This window comes from Pteropus vampyrus, unplaced genomic scaffold (assembly GCF_000151845.1).
Source record: "Pteropus vampyrus isolate Shadow unplaced genomic scaffold, Pvam_2.0 Scaffold2, whole genome shotgun sequence".
Taxonomy (NCBI): domain Eukaryota; kingdom Metazoa; phylum Chordata; class Mammalia; order Chiroptera; family Pteropodidae; genus Pteropus; species Pteropus vampyrus.
This window is the reverse complement of record NW_011888783.1, coordinates 15268404-15286372: the sequence shown is the minus strand read 5'-3', so window position 1 is coordinate 15286372 and position 17969 is coordinate 15268404.

Sequence of the window (17969 nt, the reverse complement as noted above, 5' to 3'; positions counted from 1 at the left end):
CCCTGTGGCAGAGGAGAGGCAGAAAAGAGTGAGCTCATTACTCTGTGAGATCTAAAGAAATAGCTTCATGCAGTTCAACTCCACTACAGTCTTTTTAAAATGTTTATTTCATATTTTAAAATCTATGTGAATTTTGTCTTCCATGCTATTATTTTTTGTTAAAAAATTAAGGTTCCCTCCAAAGTCTTCAATACTTCAGGAAGATGTTTACCCTGTGGCCTCCCATAACTTCTGGCACACTGCCACCTATCAGAGATTTAACAGTTTCAAGGATGAAAGTACAGCAATGGAATCTTGATGAAAGGAGAAAAATAAGACTTTTTACTATAATAGAAGAAAGAGGTAGTCATAGATGATAGATAAAATAGCAGTGCTGAACCTGAGCATCAAAATTCTTAAATGATTCTTGTGTCAGTACTGCACCATAACATCCATGGAACCCAGTTTATATGCTTATTTAGAAACAGCTTGACTTTTTTTTATATGTGAATCAGGATTAAGTTTAGCTGTGAGTGACGGCAAACTCAAAATAACAATGGCTTAAATCAGATGTTTATTTCTCTCATATAAACACAGGCAGTCCAGAATCACGATCACTAGGAGCCCAGGCTTTCTATTTTATTGTTTTGCCATCCTTTACATGTGGCACCACCTTCATGGTTTAAAACAACTGCTCAAGATCTAGCCATTACATCTGCTGATCAGACAGCAGGAAAGAGAATGGGGAGATGACTTAAACAGCCTCCCTTTAGGGAAACTTTTCAGAAATCCCACAGGAAACTTTCCATTGACCACAACTTAAATCACATGGCTACAGCTAGCAAGAAAAAGCTGGGAAATATATTCTTTATTTTGCCATATATATAAATATATTCTTTATTTTGCTACAAATTAGAGCATATACAAAAAGGAAAAAGGAGAGAATACATATTGGTAGACAATTAGTTGTTTCTGTCATCATATTCACCTCATTCTAAAATGTAACATCTTACATTGGATACCTGGTAGAGCTGCCTTAGCATCTCTTAGTAGACTTACTGAAGGGAGATCTGAGAAGTAGAAAGTCCTGCCAAGTGGCCAAGAAGCAAGATCTATGTTCATAAGGTCTACTCTAAATATTCAAGGCCAATCTGTAGGTGATAGAAGGGTCCAATCTGAAGACCAGAATAACAATACAAGAGAAAAGAAACAACCTAAATGGTCATAGTTTGGGAGGATAACTTCATCTAAGCAGTCTACAAAACAAAGAAATAATTACATGGAACTATTATGTAAGTAATGGAAGTGCCCAAGGTGAGAGTGGGAAAGATCCTGGAAGAAAGCTTAGTTACCAAATGCATTAGGAAAAGACAGTGGACCCAGAAGTAAGATGTAAAAGGGAAAGAAGAGTTTCCTCTATGATTATCTGAGGACTGAGCTCCCATTAAGGCCACGTATGAACTTTGGAGATTTCCCTATTGCACAGACTGTTGGAAAGAAGGGTTGCACTTTACCTTGAATAAGGTTGGCTGAAACAGCCTTTATAAGTTTAAAATTTTGATGTGAATACCAGAAGCTAGGAAGAGTCTCATTTCAAAACTAGCAACAAAACTGTTTTATATACAGACAGTTCCTTAAAGGGAAAGGGAACCAAACAGAATATTCAGCCATACATATGTAGAGTGGAAACAATAAATGAAGCAGAAATTCTAAGGACAGACAAATGGCTCTACTCCAGCTGTTTTTGTATTTCTTATATTTGGATATAATTAACTTGTGGGTAAAGAGCAGGATCTCTGTTGAAAGGAGTAAACACTGCTAAGGGCAAGTATTCTGGAAAGAAGTAGATATTTTGCTAGGAAATGGGGCCCAAAAGGTAGACATTGGTGTGAGAAAGGAATTAATTCCCTTGGACATGGAGTCAGAAGTCTAACATACTCAAGGGGAATCCTGGGTAGTCGAGAGAAGTTGGCTTCTGGCCTTGTGGGAGGACAGGCACTAGGTAAAAGGCGCGGGGGAGTCTTTTCAAACAGGTGCATGTATTACTGAAGGTAACTAAGACTTTCCAAACAACGTCTGAACAGGTCAAGCTTTTAAAAAATCAATTTCCATATCTTCAACTTCCCTGTCTTTGCCTTCCTAAAAATGATCTGCCTGCCTATGTTCCTTAAGTCCTTATTCTTCCACATTTCAAAAGAAACCTCTCTCTCTCTCTCTCTGAGCAAATCTTATTACAATGCATTGCCCCAGGTTGTAAAAACCTCAGTGGAACAAGATAATTATTTAAAGGAGTGTCTTAAAGCCTCCATTAATGATGGTACCATTAAACCTCAGACTTGCGTCTTTCCCTGTCTCGGATTTCTGTTAAAGCAAAGCATGGCTTTAAGAATGATGTGTTTTTTGCCCTTTGATTAGGAATGTTCTGAATTCAGAATTCAGTGTAATGAAAGGAAAAATAAAAACTTTCATTTAATGACTGTCTCTTCCATTCTCAAAATATTGTCCAAAAATGCACTATCATGAGAGAGTTCCATGAGAACAAAGCAAAGAGGAAGCAGTAAGAAACTTAGAAAAGTTTAATTCATACTCATCGCAGAGATGATAAGGTGATCAATAAAATACTTAAAAACATCAAAATACATTGGATTCAGATAAAATTATGTTAAAGTAGAAATTAAATAAAAATAAGAAAAAGGACAATGATAGTTTCTGTTAAAGATGAATTAATTCAAGTTTTTTTTTTTTAAGACCAATGACAGGATCAAATCACCATGGACATTAGGTACTTATAGAAGAGTGGTGTCAATATCTACAAACTCTAGAAATTACATTTTTTTCTATTTAAACTTATGATGAAAATTTTATGAATCAACTTAAAAATGTGTAAGGGTACATGGTTTATCAAATTTTGTTTCAGGCGCGTATGAGTATGGTAGGCAGAATGGTCCCGCAAAGATGTCCACACTGTATCCTGAAACCTGTGAATAGGTTATGTTACATGGCAAAATGGACTTTACAGATGTAAAAAGATTATGAATCCTAAAATAGGAAGATTATCTTGGGTTATCCATGGGGGCCTAGACTAAATTACAGGAGCAGAGAACTTTCTCCCTCTGGAGAGCAGATTCAGCAGCGGTACCAGTCACAGAGATTAGAAGCATGGGAGAGATTTGGTCTTCCATTCATTACTGTAGGAGGGCAGCACGGAAAGCATTTCAGCTTCTAGGAGCAAAGGCCAGCCCTGGCTGGCAATCAGCAAGAAAAGAGGGACCTCAGTCCTACAACTGCATTCAGCCACAATTCGAATGAACTAGAAGTGGATTCTTCCCCAAAGACTCCAAAGAAGAAATGCAGCTCTGCCAACATACTGATGTTGGCTTTGCAAGACCCTAAGCAGAGGACCCGGCTATGCCATGTGGACTTCTGATCTACAAAAACTGTGAAATAAATCTGTGTTGTTATAAGATGTAAAGTATGTGGTAATTTGTGATGCAGAATTAGATAATTAATAGAGTGAGCAAAAATGTTAAGGTATCCAGAAGGACAAGCTGTGTCCCAAAGCTTTAAGACCAGCAGCACTTTATAGACAGCTTTCTCTGTGCAATAATTTCCTTCTTATATCCCATTCAAGCACCACAAAATGCAAGAATTGATCCTAGGGCTCACCTTGGGAACAGCAAAATGGGCATAATAACAAATTTAAACCTAAGAGTTTGAAAACCAATAGTTATCAGTTGATTCTACTTCATTCTCTTTTCAAGGTTAAAGTATCTAAGTTTTAATATTACAAAAATTTTAAATGGTATGCTTTCACTACAATCCTCTCCAGTAAGAAACAATATACCAATTTCAGGGTTGTCAAAAAGAATAAATTAAAATAATATATGTAAAATATATTTTATAGTGCATAGTATTCATACAATATCTATTAAGTTTATTAGAAGTTTTACTGTATTTTTACTTTAAATGTATCCTAGTGCTTAATTAATCCTAATCTTACCATCTTCTTTATTTTAAAGCCAGAAACTGAAAACTACATGTGTTAACTCTCAGAAAATTTTTACATCAATCGTTACCCCATAAATTTGATGTTATCCCATAAGGTTATTTAGTACATAATGTTTAGTTCATCAATGTAAGGAAATCAAATTTCTCAGATATGGGAAAAAAATAAGTCTAAATTTAATGAGGTAAACAGTTAATTTTTCCTACTGAAGCAGACATGACAGATGTTCTTCACATATATCATAACTCCCACAGGTATACTAAAGTTTTGATGAAATTCCTCAAAGTTGATGGGACACATAAGAGCATCACAGACTTTACTCAATACTGTATTCATGAAAGTACACTATTAGTATGAGAACAGTGATAGCAGACCAATATCTCAAAATATGATTTAATGAAAATATCAGTAGTCCAATTTTTAAGTTAAACTTCTTTTTTTTTTAAGTGAGCCTTAATTATTCCCAGACCTCTAATCCTTAGGTATATAAGGTAACTTGCTTTATAGTTTAAAATTACAACAGAACATTAGAAATATATAAATACAAAGAAACTGCAGGTTAATGTTTATAAATATAAACAGTGCTAATGCAAGTTTTTACTAGTAATGTAATTTTAGATTTGGTAACCGTATCTGTTACATGAAATAATGTTCATAGCATTATTTTTGCTCAAGGTGGATGTATAAAACATACTTATCGATCACTGCTTTTTTTCTTACTAAAAATTTATCTTTTGTAAAAGTAAAAAGAAAATAGACACTCAGAGCTCTCCAAGTAGTATAGTAAGTAATTCACAGTCTTTGTCGCATAAATAATTTCTCATTAGGAAGAGGGCACAAATAAGATAGGTATGGATTATGTACAATTCCCTTTACAACACTAGTAAGCTCACCTCCCTCTCTCTCTCTCTAGTAAGCTCACCTCCCTCTCCCTCTCCCTCTTTCTCTGTGTGTGTGTGTGTGTGTGTGTGTGTGTGCGTGTGTCAAAATTCAAGTAGAAAGAGATATTATTGTGGGAAAAACCCTCATTGCAACACCTATATTTCAACAATTATTAAAAACCTTCCTTACAAATGATAAAAGATACCAGTGACTCCTGACACTGGCTAAGAACCAATGTTGTAGTTATATTACCTGAATAATTAGTAAAGAATTGAAGAGAACAAACAATAGAAATGTGGTGTTTTAATTTAATCATCATCTCTACTACGGAGAGGAAGAAATGAAAGTTCTCACTGAAATGTTTATAAGTGGGATTGGTGGAATGGAAGAAAATAATTGGATTTTATGGAATTCATATTACAATTCTATCATCTCAAAATATGGATATGCTATATTGCATTATCTTTATATAGACAAAGTGTGACTTGGGGAGAAGAGGTGTATATGAAACAAAAAACATGAGATATTTTCTCACATGGATTTATGAAAATTCTAAGGTAGGTAGTAAGTTCTACCACAAATTACAAGTTATTATATTGCCAAAGCTACTAAGCAGATGGTTGATGTACTACCTTCAAGCCACACCACACATATGCCTGGAAGGGCTATGAGAGATCATTATTTCTGAATGAACTTTAACAATAATAATCACTACATCATATACTCAGTATTTATTAAGTTCCTGACAGTGTTTTAAACATTGCAGATACATTAATTATTTGAATTATCACAAGCTAGGACTTAATTATTATTAAAGATAAGGAAACTGAGGCACAGAGAAGTTATATTATTTGCTCAAGGTGACACAGATATTATGGTAGACCCATAACAATCTGACTCCTAATAACTACCTTAAAACATTGATTATATAATTACTATATGCCAGAAAACAATACTGAGAAAACAATAACTCAGTCATTTTGGCTATAATATGCACATTCTTTATTTCAAGTGTTACCTATATGGAAATATTATGAATTTTAATATTCGTAAGTCTATAGTTCAGATAGCAGCTCTTATATTAAAACAAACTAGCATAAGATATCCAACATGTAAACTATGTAAAACTGCATAAAATTTAAGGATTATTGTTATTAGACTCAGAAACGTCAGTAATCTTTAAGACAAACAAAGTCAATAAAATGACAGAAAATATGAAATATATAGTATCTGTTTCAGCATATAGATCACCGGTAGACAAATAACTACACATCAATAAGATCAACTAAATAAAACTGCTAAAGAAGGCAATTAATTTTCATTAATAATTCCTAATTAAGTAATTCTACACTATTAACAAGCGCAACTCCAAAGATGGTGAAATTTTGACGAAGTGAATGCATTCATATTCTAATGATGGTGTAAACTTGCTCAACTGTTTGGGGAAGCAAAAATTTGGCAACTGTAGAAACATTTACATCCTTTGACCTAGTAATCTCATATGAAATTAGTATCCTATGGAAACAATTCGTAATAAGAAAAAACACTGCTAAATTAACAATGAGATAATAATATTTACCTATTTAACACTGCTAAATTCAGTGTTAAAATAGGCAGAAACTGAAGACAATTATTTTCCTGTTGGGCATTTAAAATTGAGGAAATTTTAATAGTCATTTGTAAATATCATGTAACTATTAAATACTACAAAGGTGTTACAAAAATGCTAATGCTATAAAAGTAAAATAAACAAAAGATAACTATGATATAATTCATTACTACTCTGTAAAAACTATAATGTATATACATAAATTAGAAGGCAACAGAAATAATGAAAACAATTATTTGTTAGTAGGGCAAAATTGGATTTGATTTCTATTAACACTATTCTAACAAGGGTTCAATAAATAAAACACACTTGCCCCAACAGAAGAATTAGAAAAACGAGGCTATAAAACTGAAATAACAAAGGCTGAGAATCAATTAGGCAAACTAAAGAACATTTAGGGAACATATTTATACATTTAATTATAGATGAAGGTAATTATATACTACCAAAATAACCAAAATACACTTGATACTTTGCCAAATGGCTTTTGCTAATTATAAACATTCCCACCCTGTCTTTCCCCTCTAATCTTGAGAATCTCTGTGGTAATAAACTACAACTATTGCTGGGATTATTTTCTATTCCTTAGGTGTTAAGACAGAAAAAATGGTTGAGAGCCACTATCTTTAAGATACAGAATACACATCTGAGTGAACAGGCCTTCCCCCTAAAGCACTGTTTATTTACATCATTTCTTATTGCAAAAAAAGTTTTTAATTACTTTACTACCACTGCCAAAATACGAAGAAAAAAAGGCAACACTACATGTACTTAAAAATGTAAATGAATAAACCAGTGTCAAAGTTGTTAAAAGAATAAATGAAAATAGTATATAATAATATATATGTATCCATAATTATATAATTTTGTAATAAATATTTACAATATATGTAAAATAATCCAAAACAATCCAATTATTGTTGGCTTTAAAGATCCACAAACTTGCTTAAATTTCTATGACACTATACCTTATTCTAACTTTTAAACCTTGAGCTTAAGAAACAGAACAAAAATATGTTTTATGGGGTTTTCCCCTAGGTAGAAATAGGTAAATATTATTATCTCATCGTTAAAAACTACATTGAGAACATGCAGCATTTTAGCTGTGTTCTTATAGGTTTAAGTATAGGATAAAAACAGAAATACTAAGTTAAACTAACTACTGATTATAACAATGCATATTTGTTGGTTTTTTGCAGTACATTTTAATTACAGAGAATAGTATCACGAGTACTATTTAGTATTGATTTCTATAAGGATCAGTTAAATATACAATTATTGTTATTCATTGGGTTTTAAACGAGAGGTTTCATTTGCCCAGACTGACACAGATAATAAGGTCCATAAACTTGATCAAATGCGAACTATCAAATTTATATACCAGCAGAGAACATCTAAATCATTAAAACTCAACTTTTCCAAAATATAAAAAGTTAGGTAGAAAAAATGTAGATGATTTCTTGAGAGGCAATGCTAGCTATGGGTAGCAGATGTTTGATGCACAGCATATAATTTTTTGATATTCATATAGCTTCCAAATCTTGAATACCAATAAAAAGCATCCCCACAAATTATTTGTTAAAGAGCTACCATAATAACCATTTCTACTGTTACTTTAGTTTAAAAATATGAAATAAATACTCCAATTAAAAAAGTAAACACAAGAATTTCTGGAATATATATTTAATAGGTTACAATACAGTGCCCCAAATATGAAATAAACATTCTAATAAGTATTTTAAAAAGAACTTCTAGGAAATGCAATCAGATCTACAGAAGGCATTATGAACCTTAAAAACACACACACAAAAGTCCCTGAAAGCTACTTCCTTACTGACAATTAAAATACAACCACCTAAAATTCTAAATTACCACAATACTGTATTTTAAATAATTAAAAGCTTAAGGGCAGCAGCATCTTCTCAAATATGGAAGATTCTTATACTTTACAAACTCTAGGATTCTTAATTGTTACTCAATTATTGATGGCTTTAAAGATCTATGAACTTCCTTAATTCTGTTTCTTGATCTTTAGAAGGGTGTCTCTATTTTTTTAAACATACTTTACATCAGTGTTCCTGTAATTTTGAAAAGAGTATTTACAGTGGATTCAAGTCAGTGTAAAAAATTCAATTAGGAGATAGAACTGCTACTGTGTCTTTCAGGGCACTTAACTGTGTAGGGCTGACTTTTTAACAAGCTTCTCACCTTCATAGCTTTGATACAGTAGACCAAGGATACATGGTTAAAGATTATGCCTAGACAGGTTATTACTGACAATGCTAGTGGTTATGAATTTCTTCAATTAGGACAAAAAGTGTTCTCAGAGTAACAGTTTTTGTTCTGATTTCAAATATATTAACTTATGTATTGTTACTGGTCCCACAATTTAAAATTCTTAAGAAATTGCAGCATTCGCATCATAATTTAGGGATTAATCAATAGGCCTAAGGTTCATCAGGAGAAATCCCTTTACTTGAACACCATGTTCACTGCAGTTTTGCTCTTGGCCTCACCAGTTTTAAGACTCCCCATTAAGCAAAGACAATTTTACACTACCTAAGGGCACAAAAATAGTCCCAGCTCCTCCACCCTCTCCTCCTTCCAGCGTCAGTTCAATGAGAACACAGAATCAACGAACACACACGCACATACTCGGCTCTGGTCCCTAGGGCATCAATGAAAAGCACAGGTTATTTCCCAACAGAAGCTCTGCAGTATATCCAGGAAGGTAAAATACGGGGGAAAATACAAGAGTCAATCTGCACCCACCTCAGCCCCGCCCCAGCGGGAAAAAGTAGGGGGTTGCGGGTGCAGAAAAGACAGGTTCTCCATACCATTTATTCTACCATACTTCACCGCAGCCAGAGACCCTGACCCTATTTTCAGCCGCGCCTCCCTATCCTCCTCCCCGCCATCACATCACACAGTCCCCAACCACTGAGTTCTGGGTGGGGAGACCAGAAACAACCCTCTTCCTGCTCAATCCAAGAACTGAAGGAGTCTCCCTGAGCCCCGAGCGGATCCGACGTGGGGCCAGAGACCTCTGAACTGACCAGAGAAGATAAATCGGGGGGAGGGGTCTAAGAGGAGCCGTTATTCCATTTTTCCTCTTCGTTAGGAAAGCGTGCGAGCGAGGAGGGGCCGGAACAACGAACACCAGTTACCTAACGGTTCAGCCCCGCCGGTCGGGCTCCTAAAGCAGAGGCCGCGCGGCCCCTGAGGGAGCAGCATAGCCACAGTCTCCTCGAGGGCTAGGAACCGAGGCAGAAGCGGCCGAGGTGATGGGAAGCGGGGGGTGGGGACTATGGTGAGCAACGTCGCCATGTTAGTGCCTTCTTTCTCCGTATCCCTAGTCTCTGGTCCTGCGGTCCTCTCCCCATCACTACTCACCTTTCCAGGTCACTAATTCATGCTTCTTTCGGTCGCCAGGGAGGCCTAAACTCAGCGATGTTTACAAACTACCCCTGGAGGAAAGGGCTGAACGGCACTTTAAAGGCCACGGGTTCCCACAGGCTTCCGTCCTCTCTCGCGAGATCGGATTGACAACCCTTCTCCCCGCCCCACTCCCGGCATTCCCCCCCTCCACTTTCTTCTCGTGCCCCTCCCCTCGACGCATACGCCCCTTCTTCCCTTCTTTCAGACCGAGCGCCTCTGGGTCAGGTGATTCCGTCAGGCCTCAGGAGGAGGCAGTTCTTCAGGAAGGCGGGGATGGATGGGGTGGGATCCGAAGAACACTCACGAGCTGATGATTGGACAAAGAACCCGAAGGGCGGGAAGCAGTTCTGGAGGGGGCGGGACCAGAGAGCCCAAAGAGTGGTGTCTCGGTGGGTCTGGACCTGCGGAAGACTGTGATTGGCAGCGAGCTGGAGGCGGGCTGGGTGTGGGGCAGTGGAACCGGAGTGTGTGTGTTGAGGTCGCGGGACGGGTTTGACCATGTGCTGGGAGGAAAAGGTGAACTCTGGAAAAGCTGTGGATGGTTGGAGTGAGAGCGAATGAGTCCCCCGAGCCCAGTCTCGGGAACTCGGTATTTCCGTTGCTGTCACTTCCTGGCCCCGGATAGGAAGAAGGTAAAACGTAGGTGCACCCCTAAACCCACCTGCCGGCTAACCTAAAGCCTGAGACAGAGAGCTTTGATTAAACTGAGGTTTGGAAGAGGCGGAGTTTGCCGGAAACAACCCCCAAGCGTCCTACGGGCTTAAAGCCGGAAAGCCAGATAAGTCAGTTTTGGAAAGAAAAGAAAAAGCCTTTACTCGGAATGGCGCTGGTTCGAATTTTACTAAGCTATTACTGGAACTGATTCTTCCGACTCCTAGGCACCGAGTACAGTGTATATTAGCATTATAATTATGTTTTAAGTAACTTACCAAAAGGAAATACTCTACCTTCTACCGTATCACCATATTTAAAACAGGGCAAGAACTTGTTTAGAAGAGAAAGTATATATAATGGTGTATCCTTTTCTATCAATTTTCCTTACTTAGTTGTTATAGATAAAATATATCAGTTTTAGTAGAGATAATTTCAAACCTTTAAGGCGTATTTTAGAGAAGACCAAAGGACACCAAATTAGAATATGGCATAGAGATGGCACTCTTTCCACAATTCTGTCCCACTGCCTAATAGGTCGCTGCAATGCCAAAGCTTTGAAAGTAGCTATTTAAGAAAAGGGAAAGGGGGAGATCATTTGATTAATTTAACGTGAAAAACAAAAGAGACCATATTTCTCTGCTCTTGACACAGATAATCTAAAAACAGAAACAGTGCTGAAAATATTTCTTCTTAATGTTGCTCTATGATTCTCTGTACAACTTAAATATTTAAATGCTAAGTGTAGGGATATTGATTATTCAATAAATACACACTGGACAAATTGAAAAGTATGATCGGAGCCCTGTGAAATTGTCATTACTATTTTAAAAGAAATTTTTTTCAATTTCTTGTTTTTCATTGTAGTGCTGATTTCTAGTCTATAACGACTTATAAGTAAAGTTTAAGTATTAACATAAAATGCACTTACAAACATCTCTAAACCAGAGTGAAACTAAAATTGTTAGAAGATTGTGGAGGATGGTATTTGAGAGTTAATGAACTCGCAGTTTAGTAATGGTATCTTGCGTAAAAGTGAAAGTTTAATGGCACTGGACCTTTTAACAGGTTGTTGGCCTGTATACATGTATGTGAGCCAACTCTTTTAAAACTAATTTCATTACTCAAGAGACTAGGAAGAAGCCAGGTTATTAATACTGTTTACCTCTCAAATTAAAATGAAATACCATCCCTATATAATATCAGTAACATTGTAGTAGGGTTAGTGTAATGTAACACTGATTATATCAACAAAACCTCAGTAGCTCAGATTACTGATGAAGAACATGATAATCAACAAAATGTGCAACTGACAAATCACAAATTGTTAGGTCTAGAATACATTCACTAATATGGTGCTGCTTCTCTCCATCCCCCCAAATGTCTGAGAAAACTATAAACATTATGGCATTTCAAAAGAGGTTTGCATCAATTAGAGTAGATTTATTAAAACAATTATTTTCCACTCACATATCAAAATTTTGAAATTCTTTTCTCCAGTTTTGATTCATTCTCAGTTGATAGTAGGTTTGATTTTAAATTTCTCCTCCTCATCCCTACCTCTCCAGTGTAAGTAGCTACATAATGCACTAGAGGAACTTTGTTATTTTAAAGAAAGTCTTTCAGAAGCCCTCTTAGATAAGAGAGGAATAATTTAGTAATACAAATAGTACTCTAATCTGTTGTGAGAATGCAATTTTAGCTAATAAAGTGAGATAAAGATCAGAGAGAAAACAGGTGGAAAGGATGCAAATTTGTTCTATGTGTATGTTGACAGCCTGGCTTTTAGCAAAGGGTCTCACTTTTTACATATTTCTAGTTCCACAACAGTTCATTTACTATAGCTTTTCTACAAATAGAGAAAACATTCATGTAGACAAAATGAATGTAATTACTATTTTTGGTTCCCACCCCATGAATTTTTAAGTCTCATATTTATCCATATCCTCATAAAATGCTTTGCTTTTCCATTTTTTCTCACTTTCTCATTCCTCAGTATTCCCCAACAGCCCTAATGTTTTCTACAATCTTCTCCTTACAAATGCGGGAAACTTCTGGACTCCTTCTTTATCCTGTCTTATTGTTCCATACATGCATCTACCCGACTTAATCCTAGGAAAATTAGTAAAGATCTGGTAAACGTCTTTTAAGAACTCAGCATGACATCCTTTGGATACAAGAACAGACTATTAGAAGAAAACTCATTTCTATTGCAAAAATGCCCATTACTAAATACCACAAGAAACAACGGTGGCCTCTAAATGCTCTAAAAACCTTCCAAATGCCACATAATGTGGTATTTCCACCTTGTTTAGAAGTATTATGTGGTTGTCAATCCATTTTATGTTATTGCTCATAAGAATTCTACTAAAACTCTCCTCAAACATGTATTTATATAAGAGTAGAGTGAAAAGGAAAGATTTAATTTATAAAACATTGTTTGTAGCTAAACAAAACATGACATACTCTAGAGTATCTTTTATATCTGCCTTGAAGTAAGGGAAAGAGCCTCTGCATTTTCACAGGCATCCAAGATTCAGTCCAGTCCAGTGCATTGGCTGGGATTTTGCAGTGCAATTAGGAGGGGTGTGTGTGTGTGTGTGTGTGTGTGTGTGTGTGTGTGATGAAAGGGGTGAGAGAAGCAGGGCATAGTTATCCAACCACCTGATAACAGAGAGATGAGATAAGGACAGCATGGCCCTAGACATTTTAGTGATTTTTTGGGGTAGCTTCTATCTCATTGGTCTTCTTTTCCTATCACTGACAGCCCAGGGTTTCCATGCACATTGCTAAAATGACATATGTTCCATAAGTTACCTCTCAGTGCTGTCCTCACTATGGAAATTTCCATTTATGACATTTCAGGTGCAAGGGGACCATGTCTATCTCCCACCCCCAATCTTTGGTTTCTCAAGGTAAATTATTTACTGTGGGTGGCATTGTGGGGGAAAAACTAGAGGGCTGTGTTTATCTTCAAATGATACCAATTAATTTATGCCAGCTTCAGTGAGAACAGCCCAAAGACAGAATGGAATTTAAGGGCCTTATTTTCAACATTCATATCTATACCTTCTCTGATCTCTCTCATCCCACTCACTACAAAGAGAGCTTGTCGTCATTATATTCTGCTTTCCACACACTATTAAGTTACCAATAAAAGATAGAACCAATCCTAGGGTAAAGAATTTTGTCTGGCATTCCAGTGTCTATCCTTCACAGTTAGTCTATTTGTCAACCTGAGGCCCACATAAAACCAAAGCCATGTACACCTTATGCCAGAAACCAAGGAGGACCTGGTCATATGGACCCTCCTGGGCCTTTAGGCTAATACCTTGCTCCTTCCAGTTACCTTCTTACCTTGGACATAGCATCTTAGGTTAACTGTCAACCAAATGCTCTGTCTCTATAGTTCATTACTCATAAAGCCAAGATTTATTGAGCATGAACATGCCAGGCACTATTCCTGGCTCTGAGGCTATAATTGTAAACAAGACGAGGTCCCTTAAGGAGATTCTTGTGGAGGAGGGCAGACACAATACACATATAAATAATAAGATAATTTAAATACTCATGAATGCTATCAAGAAAATATAGCAAGGGTGTATTAACATACAGTATTATAAGCTTACTTCTTTTATACGACTTTAGAAGACTTGAGAGCTATAGACATTTTAGGTATTTCTAGAGAGGTAGATAAATGCCTTGAGCTGTCCTTTAGATTAGTGGTCCCCAACCTTTCTGGCAGCAAGGACTAGTGCTCCTATGAGAATCTAATGCCTGATGATCTGTGGAGCTGAAGCGGTGATGCTAGCCCTGGGGAGTGGCTGCAAATACAGATGAAGCTTTGCCCACTTGCCCGCCACTCATCTCCTGCTGTGCAGCCTGGTTTCTAGCTGGGCACATACTGGTACTGGTCCATGGCCCAGGGTTTGGGGACCCCTGCTTTAGATATAAGTCTTGAGGGAATAATACTGAACTGTCCGGCAGCTGAAAGATTCAGGCAACCTACATAGCTATTTGAAGAAGCAAACCTTGGGACTCTCCTATCAGAGGAACAGATCCTGGCGTCTCCATGGCTGGGCAGTACTGACTAAAAGCTGTTGTTGAATGGCAGCCACGGCCAACAACCAGTTGTAGTATGTTAGCTCAGTGTATTATGTTAGCTCCCGCTAATAGGTGAAACAGTCAAAAGCCCTTGGATTTACAAGTCCCTATTGATCTTAGATCAAGTCCTTTCTTCGATGTTTAAGCTCCTTTGAGAAAGAAGCTCTAAGGTACTAAATTTCTGAGAGATTACTTGATTGTGTAGGAGAAAGAAGTAAAGATTCTGACCAGGATCCTGGGCCAATTTTTAGAGATTATAAACAGATTGATAACTGAAAGAATGTGACGTAGGGAGATAGACGATACAGGCACACCTCATAGATATTGCAGATTTGGTCCCAGACCACTGTAATAAAGCGAGCATTGCAATAAAGCCAGTTTTAATCTTTTTTGCTGGTGGAGGTTCTTGCCTTCATTTATAAAAAAATGCAACACCTGTGAAGCACAATAAAGTGAAGTTCAATAAAAAGAGGTATGCCTATAGTTGCATTCTTGTATCTGCTCTGCATTTGATCTGTTGCAGTATATTGTTTTGAAGATGTGATGAAAATCTAGTCCCACACTGCTATGTAAGTGGAAAAGAAAGGACCTCATGAACCCCTTGAAAGGGTCTTGGGGCCCTCAGAAGTCCTCAGACCACACTTTTAGAATTACTGGATTAGCAGTACATTCCAGTGGAAAGGAGGAAAAAAATCTCCCAATGAATGGACAGCTTTTTGAAAGATAAGAAGTCTGAATCATGGCATGCTGGAAATTATTCTAGTACAGTGTTTCTCAAAGCTTAATGTATATATAAGTTGCCTAGAATCCTTGTTAAAATTTAGATTCTGATTCAGAAGTTCTAGGGTCAAAAACTCCAGAACCTGTAGTTCTGACAAGCTCCCAGTTTATGCCAATGCTGCTTATGCATGGACCTCACTTTGAGTAGCAATGCTCTGGTATATGCTATACCTATCACCAGAAAGCTTATAAGAGCATGAACAAGTGAGCTAGTGTGTGTTGGGGGCAGTGGGGTGGTGGGGAGAGGGTAGGATAGGGATGGGCAGAGGGAAGAGATAAGTGTAAATAAACTCATGTGATCTTTTAAAAAAATCTATAAAAATATTTTTCTTATAAATCCTATGCTATAGCAAATTTGGCTACTACTTATTAACTACCTCTAGATCAAAGCAAGCTAAGGCATAATGTTGCTATTAACAGAGACAGAATCCAATTGCCATGTTTGCTGACACAGAGCATGGCATTAGATATGAAAAAAAATTTTTTTGCCCTTAATGTGAAGAATTGGGGAACTGATTGATGGACTTGGTGTTTAGGACTTAAATCCATAATATTATCAGTAGAATTATATCATGAAATTACTAATATATGCTCAATACATAGAAAATTCAATTGATTTAGAATTTCATGTGTAGAAATCACATAATATTTTTAAAGGCTTTGTAGAGGATAGTAGCACAAACAATACAAACTTTCCTCTCCCACTCAACACTCAAACCATATTGGCTAAAATTACTTAATAGAATTTAAAACTTACAGCAGAAGCATGAGTATAATTTGGTTCTCAAATGTTCCTTTCCATTTGTCTACAATCTTTCCTCAAACTTCACTTCACTGACATTCATTTTTACTCAACTTTAGCCACTCAGCAAATTGACCACAAGTAGTAAGTTTACTACAAATTTATATTATTGACCTTGAGCTGTGTCCTTACTGCTGCTCTGCACTTTTTATTCACATCTACTGCTCCATACTGTACACCATACCTTTCCTCTTTTCAAGCCCACAGCCTCTCCGTATGATTATACTTCAATATTGTATTTTAAATTCTCTAACAAAACAAAATGATCATTTCTCCCAAATTAGCTTTCCCCTCCTGGCCAGCCCTAACATAATCATTCTAAAAAGCAAAGCATGGACTTTGGAATCAAGGAAGATCTGAATCTGGATCCTGACTTTGCTATTTAATGGCTGTGATTTTGGGAACTGTTTAACTATTCTGAGCCTATTTTTCCCTGCATCTTGGAAAAATCTCCATTTTGCAGGGTTGTCATGAGGGTTATATGACATAGCATACAAAAAGTCCTCAGGACAGGGAGTGGCACTTATTTGATGCATATACCCTCTTCTCCTGTTTCCCAAGATCTAGACATCAAATCCTGATAAAACTTTTTGTAGACTTTAAAAAAACTCATTGCCACCATCCTAGACTAGGCCCTCATTACCTCTCAGCAAGGCTACTATATCAACCACTGATTATTATTGGCCCTTATCCATCTTACACACTGGTCTTATATTAACCTTTCTAAAACACAGATCTAAGCCTTCAATGGCTGGCTGTGGTCACACAAATAAAACCTATATTCTTAATCTACCAGTTTCCATAATTTGGCCCCAGTCTACCTTTGCAACTTTATCTCACACTATTTCCCTCCCATACCCAGACAGCTGTTTCTCACATACCTTTCCTGACGCTATTTGCTAGCCAAGATACTCTCTTCTTCTGGCCTGTTTTCATTCCAGCAATTCCCTAAGGTTTATCTTAATTTGTAGGTAAATAACACTTCATGTGATCCCATTACTGGAAATTCTTTCTACCCCTTCTGAACATCTTAGTACTTGCTGCCACTCTTTTGGAATCCACTATTCTACTTTGTTTTAGTTATTCCCATACATATCTAGTGCTTGTGACTAGATGACAAGTTTCTCTTTAGTTCAATCATACATTTCATACTCAAACCTATATTTTGAGTTTAATCCCAAAGGCCTTAAAAACATCACATTTCTGCATCAGGGAAAGCTTAACAACATAATACTAAATAAAAAATATGCCTGGAAAACAAATGTTTTTGGGAACAATATTCTGAATATATATAGTCAAATTGGCACTCTACCACTTTCAGGTGCTCTTGCCTACTAGACTTTTTGAACAGGCCAAACTCTTTTAACACAAATTCATTTGGTGTTTGATGTGAAAGTAACATCTTATTGGCCTCTTTTCAGAAAATAAGTTAGTGAAAACATTTACCACTAATACTTGTTTGTAAGGCTCATTAACTAAGGGAGGTGGTACTTCTTGTAAAAATGGTGCCAAATAAACATTTCTGCTATCAGAGTAGGTGTCTTCCAGTGATGTACTTTCAGTGTCAGAAACTTGTTACTGTAAATAAAAATACGGTAGAGGAGTTTCTCCAGGATGTTGATCCTTTGATGCAGTATGTCCTTTTCCCTTCTAGTAAAATAGCCTGTGGTTATACTTTAGTTATACAAGTTTTCTGAAGGTTTTTTTTGTTTTGTTTT